The 16967-nt window shown below is 46.2% G+C and overlaps 1 long non-coding RNA gene across 1 annotated transcript; it reads left to right on the forward strand.

Moving 5' to 3' along the window:
- Window positions 1-2036: 2036 nt before the first annotated feature.
- LOC139800236 (uncharacterized) lies at window positions 2037-14357 on the forward strand. Its single transcript, XR_011727668.1, has 3 exons — window positions 2037-2239; window positions 4943-5022; window positions 13886-14357. It is a non-coding gene; the product is annotated as an uncharacterized lncRNA (long non-coding RNA).
- Window positions 14358-16967: the final 2610 nt, after the last annotated feature.

Here is a 16967-nt window from a genome sequence, read left to right on the forward strand (position 1 = left end):
TCCTCTCAGTTCAGATAATGTGGTTTGTTTCTGTCCTGGTAAAGAAGGAAAATCAGCTGGGGTATCTAAACACTTTCTGGGAAGGTCATATTGAAAGCATGCCTGGGGGATTAGCTGTAGTCATCAAAGCAGAAGTCAGGTTTTCCTACTTAGTGATCCCAGCTGGGTGGGTTAATCTTGGCTGGTTGTCAGGTGCCCACCAAGATGCCCCATCCCTCCCCCTCCCCAGCCAGCAGAGCCAGAACTGGTCAGCAGTAGTGGAAACACTGGTGTTCTATCAACACTGCTCTAGCTACAAATACAAAGCACAGTGCTGCGAGGGCTGCTATGGGGACAGACATCTACATCACAGCCACACACCATCTTTTCAGAAAAGATAATACATTTTTTAAAAAATGTAAATAGTTGGCTTTTTATCCCAAAACTTTAAATGACTTGAGTATCAAGGCAGTTTATTTGAAAACAAGATATTTTTTGCTGAGATTTTTGTGCCCCCAGTAAAGAATTTGTCTCCTTAAGTGCAGGGAAAAGTGAGTTAAAGTGGAAAGTGCCTGGTCCCTCACACCATACCTTTGGCATTCCTCGTGTATAGTGTTTTATCTGTGCAAACTGAGTATTCCTGAACCATTGTCAAGTATTGCAAGTTAGAAGCTGTGATACTTCAAAGCATTAGGATATTAAACATGGTAACTGTGTTTGAAATGTGTAGTTGAAAAGAACAATTTCTGGAATGGCTGCGCAGTAGCACAGATGATTTTGTTTCAGTGACCTGACTTCAGTTTTACAAAGGTGATACCCCAGATTAAGCCAATCGTAATATCAGAATTCAGTCCTCTGTTTGCTGAGAGGAACCACAAGAATATTTGTCTTAATGGTTAAAGAATATTCCTAATCACCTTTGAAGAGCTGCTGTAATTCAACAGCAGGAAATTATTCTGGCTCTTGAATACGTAGGAAATATTTTAAAGCAGGTTTTTAAGTGGTTTCTGTAACAACTGCTCTTCATTAGAGATTGACACTGCTATTAAGCCTCATGCCGGGTTCAGATCAGCTTTGCAATACTAAAGACACTTGACTAAACTCTGCCAGGTCATGCGCAGTTCCTTGCTGTCCAAGGGCCCTGGGGCGCAGGGAGCAGCTCGCTGCCAGCCAGGCTCCTTTCCAGCCCTGCACGGACACTCCTCTCGGGGCTGAGCGATCATAGGTGCCCCGATGGGTGGAGGAGCTGGGCCAGCTCGTTATTGGCTGCTCTCTCATCCAGCAACTCTGAGGAATGGAGGGTTTATTTCTCACTCGTTTACCCTTCTGCTCCCAGAAAATGATAGTGACTCGATTCCCTTTTAAAGTGGCATCAGTAGCAGCTCTTAGCTGAGCACAGCTGGTGTTCTTTTGTGTTTTATCTCAGCTGTCTGGAGCATCAGATCATTTACCCTTCAATCCCATATTCAGTGTTCATAATCAAGAGGAAGGTGAAGCCATTAGCAGGGTTAATGATGGAGAATCCAGGAGGTGGCATTAATATCAAACACCACCTCTTCTGCACTCCAAAGCTTTACAGCTGTTTATTCATTCTGATTTGTGTTGCTTTCCCTGTTTGCTGTGGATCTGGGATTTAAGGCAGCTTTAGCAGAATTGACCTGAAAATCTTAGAGAAAGCCAGTGCTACTCAGGGGAAATGTGTTTAACAGTGATCCAAACAGAGAGCATTCCCTTGGCATTTGTCATCAGCCTGAGCAGATGCCCCAGCAGCTCTGGAGTCTCTGGGGCCAGACGTCTCTCTGGAAAGTCAGAGCTCTTTCCTGCTGTCATGGAGTAAGGAGGAGTGAGAGTAATTTTCTTCTGATGCCTTCTTACTTTGTGCCTTTGTTACCTGTGGGATCTGCAAAGGCTCTACCTGAGGCTTCTCTCTACATGTGCCCAGAGGTGCAGAGGCAGACCTAGCTGAGCATGTCAGAGCTGCCCACCATGCCCTCAGCACATACAGTGCTGAGTACAGGGAGTTCTTCCCCTCTGCCCTGACACTCATGGTGGGAACTGCCAAGTCCTACAAACAGGCTCCTAGAAGCTTTAATCAGGGTGGCACTTGGGGAGACAACTACTCCACCTTCTGTGTAAAATTGGAGCAGGTATTCAAGAAGGAAGGAGAGGGACTGCCAGTGCTTGTGTCTCTGACAGTCACTGCATTGTTGGTCTGAAATAGCCCATGTTTGTTGCACCGGGCTGTGGTGGCCTTTCTCAGGTAATTTGAAAAACAGGATGGTCATGAGGTAGTCCCTGCCAAGCATCCTTTTAGAGTTTTCTGATACTTGTGTTTCTGTAAGTGAGCCTGCTCTGTAGGTCTATCTTCATGCCTGGCTATGCATTTCTTTCTGTAACTCTCAAGAGAAAAGCTTTTCTAGGTCTTCCACAGAGTGCTTTTTGAAAATGGTTGCTAATTTGTACTTGTGCTTTGGAAGGCAGAATTCAGCAGAAATGTCTGAAGGCAGAAATCATGCAGAGGTCAGCTCATGAGTGACCTGGTCTGTGGTACTACTGTGCTTAATAGCAGTTTTTATTTCCTCCTGATGCTGTACATGTGTTTGCTTAGTTCTTAATGCAACCATTCCCTGCTGAATGAGTTACTACTTCATCTGAAGAGAAAATAGAAAGAATAGGGTAGTAGGCATTCAGCATTATAAATCCATGCCTCTTCTGCAAGACAAAAGCTGAGGCAATATTAGAGTTAAAGTAAATGTTTGTAAAAAACCCAAAACAAATCCACCTTAAAACACAGGCCTTGCATGCAAAATAAAACCCTGTAGCATAATTTTTTAATGCAGGTGGTTGACTGAAATCTTGTGTTTACAAATGAACCTTTGAGCTTATAGGGTCTGACCCAAAGCAGACAGAAACTTCTTAGAATCCTCTTGTTGCCTTAGCTTGGGCTGCACTGGGTCTGCAGGAAGATGGATGGGTTCAAAATCACATCCGGTACTGAATGAAATCTCCAGCAGTGCAATCTTAGTGTTTTGACGTGAGAGGGTCAGGTAGAGATAACCTGTGTAAACACCCCTGCACTCAATGTGTGATCTTTGCCTTCTTTGCCACCTACATTCTTTACGGGCCCACTACAGTTAGTGGGAATCAGGGCTGTGGAGTAGTTTCTGAGATTCTGCACTTCCAAATTATCTGCTGATGATGTCTTTGGCCATTCCTCATTATTTTAAAACTCAGTGTGGGAATCTGATCATTAATCCTGGAGACAGGGTGGATGGCAGGGACAGACAGCTGGATGCACAGACAGTAAGGATGCTGAGAACAACCAGAACTGAGTCTATGACTGAAAGAATACTCGTGGGCAATTGCACTTTATACTCATTAAGATAAGATGCATAAACTGGATGTTTTTCAGGTCATTTGCAATGACAACCTCTTTTTCTAGGGTACCAGAGGTGTGAGGCATAACCTTGAAGCTCTTTCAGTGGGATGACCCAAGCCTCTGGCAGAGTCCTTGCTTTACTTCATAGTCATGGCTTTATCTCAGCTTCTCATCTGCAAAGACTTCTTGGTGTCAGTGTGAGTGTTGTCAGGGTGCTCATAGGAACAGTTGTGATGAGTTCAGCAGAGTTTGGGCTGGCTGTTGAGGAGGGTTCTGGTCCACAAGCTGAGCAGCCAGCTTGTTACTGCAACACACCCAACCCTGTGTATTATCAGTACTGTGCCTGGCTAATAGGAAGCTTTGTGGAAATGTGAGGGCATCTTCCTTGCTACTGTTGCTTTCCTTCATGAACTGAGGAGGATTATTAGGAATGCCCTGTCTGATGTGTATGGCTGCCCCCAGTTTGAGCTGCCAGGAGCACCAACATGTTTGCTGATCCCTCATTGATGCCCACTGGCACAAAATTGTCCCAGTCTTCTCCAGATGTGGTTAGACAGATGACCCTTTCCAGTTGGAAAGGCAGAGTGTCACTTGTCAATAATTGACAAAACCAAGCTGCTCTCATCCCAGTGGAAGACAGGGAGCAGGCATTAGCTTGGAATTTTTTCTGCATGGCCTTCTGTGCAGTACCACAGTCAATAGTCCTACAGGTCTTCAAGGTGCTAGTGTTACAGTAATTGTAGTGGTAACCATGATTGTTTATGGGCAAATAAATTCCTGGAAATGTTTTGCCACTGGAAGGATTTGCTGATGGCTAAGCCAACCCATCAAGCTCCATGCAGTTAGTTACTTTTTTACGGAAAAGTTTTACCCTTTTCAGAAGATGACTTTGGTTTTCATAAATGCATCTTCACCTTCAGGTTCATATCTCCCACTGATGCAAGAGAGCACACAGCTCAGCTGAAATCAACAGGACTCCTGCCCTTTCCTCAGTGGTAAATTAATCTTGCTTCTGCCTTTTCACCTAAGCACTTCAGCACAAAGAGCAGTATTGTCAGCATTTCAAAGAAAAAGCTTGTTTAGTTTTCAGGGCAATAGAATACAGGGAGAGGAAAGGTAATATTTGTGCTTAGCCTGGAGGAGCCGAGGTGCCACAGTTACAATGTTGAATGTCACACTGTGCTTACTCCACTTGCTTCTATTCACCTGAGCAGGATTAACTGTCTAGTACAATATTTAGGAATATTATTTTAATAGTTTCACAGGCAAATGAAGGGTAATTCAAAAAGCATTTTTGAAGAGAGTTGCACATACAATAGTATTAGTGAAAACAAAAATGAAGAATGGCCTTGTAACTCTTGGCTCTACTGTGACAAGAGGTGGCAAAGCTGACTTGTTTTGCGTCTATCTAAGGATGCAGTAATTTCAAGGACATAAGTGCATCCTAGTTTAGTCACCTATTGTATTCAGAATCTGGGCAACCCTGGCCCAGATACAGTCCTGGGTGAATACCAAAATGCCAAGGTTAGCCAAGCAGTTGAGAGAAAACCCGGGTAAGCAAGTTTCTTTTGTTGGTTCTTACAGGTCCTAGCTCCACACACCTTAAGTCTTTCCTCCTGGAGATCTTTTTGAGCTCTTCAGCCCATTTTGTCTTTGCCTTCTAGGTGAGTAATTTTGTGCATCTGCACATGATTTTGTTCTTTCATCTCAAGTTTTAAGTTGCCTTCAGTGCATATTTAAGATCTCATCTTTTTCTACATCCCTGTGAAACAACTGGTTTCCTAATATTGCTCGAGTCATGTATTGAGACAAGCAAAGCCACGTTTCATGCTTGGTGCCACAACTAAGGAAATGCATGAACGGGTTGGCCTACAGTCATAGAATCATAGAATCATAGAATTGGCTGGGTTGGAAGGGACCTCAGAGATCATCGAGTCCAACCCATGGTGCAGGGCATGCCTCAGACTGAAAAAATCCATACTATTATGCTCTGATCCTTGTCCCCAACTCACTCTTGGAATATCTGATGTGCTCAGATATTTTCGTGTCTTCTCTGTGTCCTGGGTGTTTTTGCAGCTGGGACAGGGGTAGGATAGAGTGTGGTGCTCTCTGATGGGCTGCAGGTGGGGCTGAGGCAGCCCAGGTGGGGCAGTCAGGGGGAGGAGGGGTCTTTCCCAGGGAGTGTGGGGAGGTGGTGGGGCAGGGCCCAGGGCATATAAACCTCCACTGCTGCTCAGGAGCTGAGTCTGCTCTGGGAGTGGAATGGGGGATTTTGGCTAAGTGGTTTTAAAACTCTTGGTGTTTTAGGTTCTCAATGTGATAATGGCTGCAGAGTTCAGCTCTAGAGAGAGCAGGTGAGTGGAACACCATCTGGATCTTCAAAGATGTAAGGTGTTCTGGAGGGGCTGGTGTTGACTGTTGTGGGAACAACTGTGGGTATTCAGAGGTCTGTCCTTGTATTTGGGAGCCCAATGTGGATGTTTGCGTTTTTGGAGCTGAAAATGGCCAGAGATAGCCCAGAGAGCCCTTGCTAAAAGAACACTGATTTTTGCAGATTATCTATTTACAGATTAGATTATGTGAATTGATTTCCACTGTCTGGAGGTCACTCATAAACATTCTGCCAACTCCACACTGACATCAATATTTGGCACTTATTATATATGTACAAAAGCAGTTACCTGATGAGGCTTTCTGCTCTGTTTTGTAAATTGCTTGTGTGCACATTCTCCAATGTGTTAGATGTGTGCACATCTAACATTAATGCAGATTTCTCATTAAGCAGCTGAAGACCCACTGTGCAAACCTGTGGGCCAGGAGAAAAAAAAAAGTATTTTTCTCACTTTAGAAGACTTACTCTTAAGGTTGTCTGTTATCAGCACAAGCACATGCAGTTACTCTTCAGGGTCTGCAAGAAGGAAATTCCTCTAACTAGGATGTATTAACTAATCAACTACAAAAGAAATCTATCCAGCACAGCAGGAAGCAAAAAACAGAAGTGTACTGTACTGTAATTATCAAATGCATCAAGTATGTGATCTTTACGCAAAGAGGTCACATTCCAGTGACAGAGAGAACTTTTTACATTGCTATAAACGTCAGCTGGTGCTTCAAAATCAATTCAAAATCAAAGCCTAAACACTCAGTACAATTTTATCAGTCTGTACTTGGAGCTGAGTAAGTCATTCAGTTAACTCCTGGTCTTCATTTGAAGTCCATTAGTTCTTCCAGTCACCAGACAAATCCCATTACACTGCTTTCAAAAAGAGGACATAATGCTTTATAATAATTTGCAGTATCTTTGGTGTCAGCAGCTCCTCACCAGAATTTCTGGTTTCTAGAACACAAAAAAAGGCTCAAATATTATTCTTGGTGGAGGTGGGGATGGGCACCAAGGGGGAGGGGGTGGCATGAGGGGGCTCACTGTGTGCTCAGGGGTCATGGAGCGTCTCCCCAGGGGCATCCTGAGGGTGTCCCCCACCCCAAATTTTGGTGCCCCCACCATAGCAGATGAGGCACATGGTCTTGTGTGCATGCCAGGGGGTCCTGCAGAGGGGCAGTCAGGGCTGTGGTTGCTGTCCTGCAGCCACTGCAGGTAGGACTGGATGATGCACTGGGGGGAAGGGGACACAAAATGGTGGGGTCAGGGAGATCCCAGTCCCACATTCCCCCCCCTCTGAACCCACAATTCTCCCCCAAGAGCCACATTTGTCCACTGAAAACTCCTGAGGTTTTGTGGTGGTGCTGTGGATAGAGGATCTATGGGTGGGTAAGGGCCAGCAGGAGTTTTCAGTGTCACTCCTTGTGTTTGGGAGCCAGGTCTGGATGTTTGGAATTTTGGAGCTGAAAATGGTCAGAATGGGAGAGTGACCAAGAGGATGCTTCAACAATATACTTCCATGAGTAATTGATCACACTCAGTACCTCCTTTTTTCCCCAGAGGTTTTTTATTATTATTATTATTATTATTATTATTATTATTATTATTATTATTATTATTATTATTATTATTGTGAAAGGAGTAATAGGAAAATAAAAAATAAAAAACAAAAACACCCCCCCCCCCCAAATGGTGGAAATTTTCTTATTGATACTAGTAAAGTTTTTACTGTAGGGCAGAACCAGCCAAGATGCTTCATGAAAGTACGCTGAACTTCTACCATATCTTCCCCCTCTCTGGTCCCATTTCCCTCCTCCCTGTGAACATTGTGCTGCTGTGGTACAACAGCATTTCTTCCTGTGCAGAGCAGGGGGTGGTGTGCCAGCCAAGGTCTGGTTTTATATGACCTTGAAACAAACAGAAAAATGTACACATGCTGCTTGTGTCTGAAGAGCTGTCAGTCCTAAAACCCAGTGTGACCAGTGAATGAGATGCTGAAGTACATATTTCCCAATATGCTGCTTTAGGTCTGGGATGAAGCTGCAGAACCAGAGTGGAGGATCCTTTCGTGTGCTGCAGCATCCCTAAGCAGACTCTGGGAAGCTGAGAAGGGTGTTCAGCCACTCCTCAAGGCAACTCTGCAGGGGCTGGTAACGAGGACTCCAGTCACACAGGAGATATGGACCCTCATTCTTCATTTCAGGGGAGCCAAGACCAGAAGCCCAGCTGGTAGGGTCACTGTTACCTATTCAAGGCAAGTTGTCTGCTGTTTCTGCAAGATTTATTCTTCCCCTTCTCCACAGACATCTCTTGTCCCTTTTTGCTTGGCCTCTGCACTGAGGTGTTCACTTACCCCAGCAGCCACCATTTACACATTTCTGAACCCAGTGTATTACTCTGTGAGCCTCTGGAAAAGCAGCAGTGTTACACTGTCTTTCAGCTAACTCCTTTTAAATGGCATGTTACTAAATGTTGCTTATCACGTACTGACCACCTAGGAACACTTGACCTTTACACAAACTACACTCAAAATGTCTGAGAAAGACATAAAAAAAAAAAAAAAACCAAAACACTATCCTTATTTCTAACTGGAAGTTCTAAAACATCTTACTAGAAAAAATATAAGGGAGATGGAAATTACCAGGACTCCAGAGTGATCTGCTGTCCTGGTTTGGGCCAGGATAAAGGTGATTTTCTGTCTTGTACTTTTGCTTTTAGCTGCACAGTCAAATGTTGCTTAATGCACAGTATGATACCATTCTCTTTCAGAGAATGCTTTGATGTTGTAAAGCTGGAATAAATAAAAGGCAGAGTGCCCAGCACACACAAGATCCATCAGCAGGAGCAAATTTAATTTGTTTGTCTTGAAGAGCAAGGTAACACACTTAAATTCTGTAGTGCAGCAGATTTTACTTTCACAGAACTCTGTCTATGAGAGTAAAAAATCAAGACATGAGACACTGTTTGCAGGTGGCCCAGCTCCTTGTTGGGCACTTTCACAACATGTATAAACCAGGGATGGGGAGTGATGGTATCAGTTTCAGGTTGACAATCCAGCTGACAGGACAGACCTCCAGGCCCTCTGAAGGCAAACAGAATGAGTGGCTTTAACACATCTCATAGCTTTATGTCTGTGCACACATAGAACCATAGGATCAGAGAATGTCAGGTTGGAAGGGACCTGCAGGATCATCTGCTCCAACACTTCTAATATTATTGTCTATGTGAGATGTCTCAGCATCCTGTTGAGCTGAGACTTAAAACTTTGAAAAGTGGGGGAATCCACCACTTCCCCTGGGAGGCCATTCCAATGTCTGACTGCCCTCAGAGTGAAAATTTTTCCTCTTGTGTCCAGTTGGAATCTCCCCAGGAGCAACTTGTGCCCATTGCTCCTTGTCTTGTCCATGGGACTCCTTGTAAACGTCACATGCCTGTTCATCTCCAAGGCTAATCTGAAGACTGGGTCCAGTCGCTGTTTTACCTGTGGTCTGAGAGCAAAGCAGTGCTACAGCCACCCATTCCATGCCTTTGGAAAACACCAGCTCACTGTCCACCTCTTTAAATGCTTTGCAATCCAAATTGCGGTTTCTGGGAAGAATTCAGGAAGACTGAAGATAAAGTTGTCTTGGCAGGAAGAAAGCAAAAAAACACCAAAGGCCACACTAAGGGGCATCTAAGAATATTTGCAGCTCAAACACACACCAGACAGTAGCAAAAGCTGGATGTGAGATGGCACATGGGCTGCAGTTATTCTAGTGCCCTTCCCCTGAATCAACACATCAGCAACAGTCTGTGTCCCCACAGAGCTTTCCTCCTTTGTGCTATTGTCTGCAGAGGGAAGTAATCTGCTGCTCTGTTGGAGATGCAGTATTTTTGGAAATTAATTTCTCACTGACAAAAATACTTTTTTGTCTTGTTGCTTGTCATCGAGACCAGCATTGGAAACAGTGGTTGTGATCAATAGCACAGAGACAGTTTGGAGGCTTGTGGCCAGTGGTGTTCTCCAGGGATCAGTGTTGGGTCTGGTTTTGTTCAATCTCCTCATCAATGACCTGGATGAGGGGATGGAATGTACCCTCAGCAAGTTCACTGTTGATACCAAGGTGGGAGGGGTGGCTGACACACCAGAAGGCTGTGCTGCTATCCAGTAAGATCTGGACAGGCTGGACAGCTAGGCAAAAGTCAACCTCATGAAGTTCAATAAAGACAAGTGTAGAGTCCTGCACCTGGGGTGGAATAACACCAACCACCAGCACAGATTAGGGGATGTCCTGCTGGAAAGCAGTTCCATGGAGAAGGATGCTGGGGTCCTGGTGGGCAGTAAATTCTCCATGGATCAACAATGTGCCTTTGTGGCCAAGGGCCAGTGGTGCATCAGAAAAAGTGTGTCACAGAACCACAGAACCATCTAGGTTGGAAAGGACCTCTGAGATCATCAAGTCCAACCCTTAATCCACTACCACTGTGGTTCCCAGACCATGGCACTGAGTGCCACATTCAGTCTCTTTTTAAAAATCTCCAGGGATGGAGAATCCACCACCTCCCTGGGCAGCCCATTCCAATGCCTGATCACCCTCTCTGAAAAGAATTTCTTCCTAATATCCAACCTAAACCTCCCTTAAAGTCCATGCCCTCTTGTCTTGCTGGTAGCTACTTGGGGGAAGGGCCCGACTGCCCTCTGGCTCCAACCTCCTTTCAGGGAGTTGTAGAGAGTGATGAGGTCTCCCCTGAGCCTCCTCTTCTCCAGCCTGAACACCCCCAGCTCCCTCAGCCCTTCCTCACAGGACTTGTGCTGGATCCCTTCACAGCCTCCTTGCTCTTCTCTGGACCTGCTCCACTTTCGGAGCAATAGCATCGATCCAGGCTGGTCAGCCCTGAGAGCACTGGACTCAGAGCACTAGTCGTGTGAGTTTCTCCTGGAACACCTGGTTGGACCTTGGAGCGCCGTGCCCTAAAAGAGGTAAAAGAAGTTTGTCTTGCCTCCGAAAGTGGCCTCACCTCTGGCTTCCTCAGGACTGAGCTTTATTGGCCCCCTAATCCTGCTCATGCGCAGCAGGGGCCCACCCTAATCAGGCACAGGTGGGCTTAACACAAGCTCATGCCCACGACCTGGCAATTAGTGGCACCTGGTTGCCTCATTTCACTACAGGTGGGTGCAGCACTGTCACGTCTCACAAAGTGAGCAGGGATCTCCAGATGCAGGGGCCAAACCAAACATCATGTCCCACGGAGTGGACACATCTCTACATCCCCCAGAGTGGGGGTCGACCCAGGGAGATGAGGACTGGACCCCCTTGCTTTCTAAACTCCCTCAGAGAGGAGACTGGGTGCGTCTGGGACCAATCCTTCTCCTCCTCTAATTAATCTCTTTTAACAACCCATTTGGCAAGATTAAGTTCAGGAATTCTCTGTGTGGTACTCAGAGTAAGGTTATTACCCAGGAGGTTTACATAAAACACAACTTTACTTAAAAGTGAGTAAGATTATAAAGCATGTGAGATTACAACTAGCAGAATTAAAAAGGATGGTACTGTCAAAGCAATGGATTACAATTTAGCAAAACTTAAGGAAGTTGTCAAAAGAACAGGTTACAATTAACAAAATGTAACAAAGCAACGGTGAGTAAAACTAAACAAAGTTAGAAACTGTGTTACCCCCATGTGCCGAGATAAGGTTATAAAGCAGACAGAGAGAGAGAGAGAGAGAGAGAAAGAGGGGGACAGAGAGGTAAAGAAGAGATAGAGAAGATATCACCACCCTTGGATCCAGAGATGATCTGGGTAGGAAGTTCAGGTCCTTGGATGGTGGGCACACATCCAGCATTTCGAGTGTGCTCTTTTATGCTGCCTGACCCCACCATTTCAGGGGGAGCTTTGGCATATCTTGCAAAGCCAGGTGTTCACTTGGACCCCTCCAGATGGGATGACACAGCAATAACCCTTATTTCTGCGCATGTGCCCTCTACAGTGTCTTTACCCGGGGCACACACAAGATGTCACTCTGTCTCTGCAGGGTGCCTGCTCCTGTCCCTTCTCGAATAAGGGCAGTGACCTGCCCGTCAGGGTGGCCATCAGAGCTATCCTTGCCAGGACAGTGTTCAGCTTATCGGGATGGCCACTAAAGGAGGGGCTGCTCTTGCAAGAATAGGGCCCTGTTTATCATGGTGGTTATCCAAATGAGGGTCTCTCCTTGGGAGAACAGAGTCCAGATGGCTCATGAATGAGGCCTCCACCCGAGCACAGTGCCCACAGTGTCAGGGCAGCTGTTTTGAGACAAATACTCGTTTTTGGGATTCTACACAGGGGACCGGTTGGCCACACTGTTCCTGATACAGGCCAGGATGCCCTGGGCCTTCTTGGCCACCTGGGCACACTGCTGGCTCATGTTCAGCTTCCTGGCAATCCAGACTCCCAGGTCCCTTTCTGCCACGCTGTGCCCAGCCTGGAGCTCCCCATGGGGTTGTTGTGACCAAAGTGCAGAACCCGGCTCTTGGCCTTGTTGAACCTCATCTCATCGGAATCAGCCCAACATTCCAGTCTGTCCAGGTCCCTCTGCAGAGCCCTCCTGATCGACGCTCCTCCTCTGTCCAGCAGATCTAGGGACTTCCCACATCTAGGGAGTCCCGTGCGGGTGCCGGGACCGGGGGCTGCCCATGACCAGCGGGGTCGAGGGGGCCGCCGGCTCCGGTACCGCGTCCCGGGGAACGCCCCGAGGAGGGCGGCGGGGGAAAGGGAGCGATGTCCCGGCCGGGAAGGCTGCCGGGAGCCGTAGTCCCGTTGCGCTGAGCTGCGGGAGGCCACGGCTCTGCGAAGCGGGCCGGGGGCTGCGGTTTTCTGACAGTGGGTTGCGGGGTGCAGTGTTTGGTACCGGCCCGGCCCCGAGGCGGTTTCCCTGCCGGTTTCGGATGGGTCTCCGCGGGCTCCGGCTTGCCGCCGGGACACCGGGACGCGGTACCGAGGGGTCCGGCATAAGCATTGCCGCCCTTGCTTCCCAAGCTCTGCCTGGCAGGTACCGGGCTGCGGGATTTCGTGGGCTCCGTTCCGCCCGAACCGCGGTGCCGGCCCGGCGGAGCCCAAGGGTGCTCCCTGCTGTCGCCGCCTGGTGGCCAGGAAACATCACTGCGGCCCAGGGACTCTGCGGCTCCCTGCCCGCGTTCCGGTGCGTGGAGTCACGGAATCGTTCAGCTTGGAAAAGACCTCCAAATGTTAACCTGGCACTGCCAAGCCCACCATTAAACCCTGTCCCAGAGCATCACGTCTACACATCTTCTAAATACCTCCAGGGATGGTGACTCCATCGCTTCCCTGGGCAGCTGTTCCAGTACCTGACAACACTTTCCATGAAGAAATTTTTCCGAGTATCCAGACTAAACCTCCCTTGGTGCAACTTCAGGCCATTCCCTCTCATCTTATTGCTTGTTAATTGGGAGAAGAGACCAACACCCACCTTGCTACAGCCTCCTTTCAGGCAGCTGCCTGAAAATGTTTCCTTGCAATTCCCTCAGGTGTCCCTCATAGGACTTGTGCTCCAGACCCTTCACTGCCCTTCTCTGGACACCCCCCAGCACCTCCATGTCCTTCTTGTAGGACAAAAAGTGATCACAGCACTCGAGGTGCAGCCTCACCAGTGCAGAATACAGGGGTCCATTACTTCCCTGCTCCTGCTGGCCACACTGTTTCTGATACAAGCCAGGATGCAGTTGGCTTTCTTGGCCACCTGGGCACACTCAGTACATCTTCAGCTGGCTGTTGAAAAACATCCACAGGTCCTTTTCCTCTGGGCAGCTTTTCAACCACTCTTCCCTAAGGCTGTAGCATTGCATGGGGTTGTTGTGACCCAAGGGCAGGACCTGTCACTTGGTCTCATTGAACTTCGTACAATTGGCCTGTCCAGGTCATCCCAGAAAATTTTTCTACCCCCAAGTAGATGAAAACTCCTGCCTTCACTTGGAGTCATCTGCAAACTTACAGAGGGTGCACTTGCTCACCATATCCATGTCATTGATGGATACTTCCTGCTATGTCTTGTCACCTGTTGCTTTTAAAATTTTCTTTCAGCTTCTTTATGTTTTTCATTGTTCTCTATATTTTAACTCTTGCCTATGTTTATTGTACTCTCTCACTTTTAAAATTCTCTTTCTGTATCAGATTGATGTGTCAAGGTAGTGGTGGTGCAGGTGCTGCAGGAATCACTTCTGTGAGAAGACATCTGGATCTGCCTCCGTGGTGGATGAAGCCATTTCCAGCCAGCTGCAAGAGGGACTTTCCACTGGCCAAAATTGAACCTGTTCTCCAGGTGTTACTTCACCAGTGATGAGTAGAGGGGAAGGATTATTAGACTTTGCTGCCACCCTAAGAAACGTGGCCTGTAAGAAGCAGACAAATTTCTGTCCACTGTCCCATCAGAGTGGCCCACGAGGGAGATGCCCGGCATCACGAGACAGAAGAGGAGGTGAGCTGTGCAGTACAGTTGTCATGTCTACCATGTAAAAGGATGGAATTTCCTATGGCCACAACTGATAATGAAAGATGTGTCACCCTCTGTACTAGAACAGGGTTTGAAGGATATGTGGAAAGAAGTTCTCAGTTTAATTATGAAGGTCTAGTGTCTCCATGTGTAGCGGGAAGGCTCTGGGGGAGAAGGGAGCATTTGCCTCTGCATAAGGGGTTGCAACCTCCACCTAGAAATACGTGTGGTTTCATAATTCAAAAGCCAGGACATTTTAGGTAGCTCCCTGTATATCTTTGGAAACATAGAGGAACCAGGATCTCCTGGAGCTTTCTCTATCACCCAGGAAACTGCTTCATGTTTTGAGAGCACCAGGATAGAAAACCCCTGCCTGGTCCCCACCAGCAGGTGCCAGGCTGTGGATGTGGCAGTGAGAACGGGGAGCAGCTGAGCCCATGGGAGGAGAGGTGGGGTCAGGAGACCCAAATGGATCAATCACAGTGTTCCTGCCCATGGTGCTCAGTATAAAATGGCTCCCAAGAGAGTCCTCTGGGGGCTTCTCTGGATGGTGTCCTAGCTGGGGTAAGGGCTCTGCTGTTTCTCTCACCTTGCTGCTCCTTGTTTCCTTGCAGGAGAAGACCCTCATTCCCAACAGGTCACCTTCTGCCTTCCCAGGTAGGAGCAGCTTGGTTGCTCCAAGTCTGTTGTGAGCTGTCTCTGAGACCCTGGGCTTGGGCACCCCCATCTGCTGCCCAGTCCAGTGTGGGACTGTTCTGGTTGGGCAGTAATGACACCTGAGGAGGGCAAGCTCCACATTTACATATTTGTAAATATGTGACATTTGTGATTTGCTGTTGCTACCTCATTAAGCCTCTCTGAGTTTTTTCTTCCAACCTTGAAGTCTCTCTGCCTTATTCCCTTCTTCATCTTCCCCTGGGAGAGTGGTGGGAAATACCAGAGAACACCTCAACATGAAGGGTTTTGTAGTACCCTTTTCTACTAATTCTTACACAAATTAAGGACAGCTTTGCTATCACAAACTTGCATGTTCTCAGCTTCCCTAAATCAAATCAGTCCCAAAGAGCTTTCTGTAGGCTAGAAGAAAGGGGAGGTTACTGTCCTTCTTGTACAGTGCAGATGAAGCCAAGGGCACCTCTAAATTCAAGGAGAGCTATCAGTCTGCAGCTCAGTCAACACTTCAGGGTAGGATTGTTTGTATTTAAAAAAGAAATGCAAATGAGGGTCCTATTTGGTCTTGCCCTTTCAGGCTTTCAGTCTAACCAAAACAGATGTGTATTAATTCTATTTAAATGATCATCCTTTTAATAACGATTTCCTCTTATTATATGTGTCAAAGACTTTTTTTTTTTTAATGTTTCTAAGATATTTAACCTTGCAGTACCTTTATTTTTTTTAAACCACAAGTTCATACCAGAACAGACACTCTATAGAAACTTACAATTTATTTATACACAAGACCATAGAAACTATTATCAGGTAATCAACAGAAACCATGCTTTGTTTAACATACGCTTTTCAACCCACCAGAATAATGCCAGGAAACTTTCTCCAAAAATCTGACTGTAGTGCTGGGATTTTCTTTTATTGGAAGATCTATGCAGTTAATTTATTTAAACATGCTTAACATAGACATAAATTATTTTTAAGTATCCAAGATAAACTACTGATTTATTTAAAATCATAAGAGAGACTTGAGAGACTTTGCTGGCTTTTGTTGCTTTCTGAAACTGAGATTTTCCAGTATTTATGAATAAGCAAGAATACTTACTTAGTTGTGTGGTATAACTTATTTATGTACTCATGTTTTGGAAGGAATGGTCATCATTTTACTTTGCATCTAAATCAGGAAAATTATACTTTCTAAATGGAAAATAAGCAATCTTCCCTTTTATTTAGCTGTGATAAAACATGCAGACTATCCCCAAACTTCCCTTTTCTTCTACCTTGCAAACAAAGTAAAACAGAAGCTCTTTTTTTTACATTCCTCTCTCCTCAGATAACTCCTAAAACTGTTTTTGCACTTCTGTTTCTGTAAATTTTACAAGGTAAATCTATAGAAATTAATTGCAGAGCAAAAAAGCAAAGCCAGCTCTCTCAGCACAGCACGCAAGGAACCTGATGGTCATGGGAAATTCACCTAGGTTGAATATATACATAAAGGACTCTAATTTGGGAAAAATATTTAGGTTTGTTCTGTATAGATCTTTTGCCCACAACAAGCAGACTAAGCAAACCTACATTTCATTTGGGGTAATGTACACCTGACAGTTCAGGTGTAATTTAGGCAGGGTCTGAGTGCTTTGCCAGGCAGTGCTCATTCTGGGTGAGTACGTGCTCCTTCATAGCATTCTTGCAGCCTATTTAATGTTCTGCTTTTGATTTTGCTTAAAATTTACATTATTTAGCTAGCCCTAAGTATTTACATGGCAATGGAAGCCTACATGCAGGCAGCCTTTTGCCTCATTGACCATATTTTCCTCCGAGCCCTGACTGGCACGAGAAGTTCTGTGCCCTCCTCATTCCTTGGACAAACAGCTTCCTTCCTTTGGGGGTCCTCAACTGAAAATATAGTGAGGGGTTTGAGTCCCACTGTAGCAAAACATTACAGCAAAACATAAATTATGAAGGAAAACTTATTGCTAGCATAGATTGCTTCCCAGCATTCATAAGAACAGGGCAGCACACAGCACTTCAGCCCCTCTCACCTGCTCTGGTCAGGCTTTTGCTGCAGCTTTTCCCCTGCCCCAGCAGAGGGGGACA

This window comes from Heliangelus exortis, chromosome 10, assembly GCF_036169615.1.
Source record: "Heliangelus exortis chromosome 10, bHelExo1.hap1, whole genome shotgun sequence".
NCBI classification, from domain to species: domain Eukaryota; kingdom Metazoa; phylum Chordata; class Aves; order Apodiformes; family Trochilidae; genus Heliangelus; species Heliangelus exortis.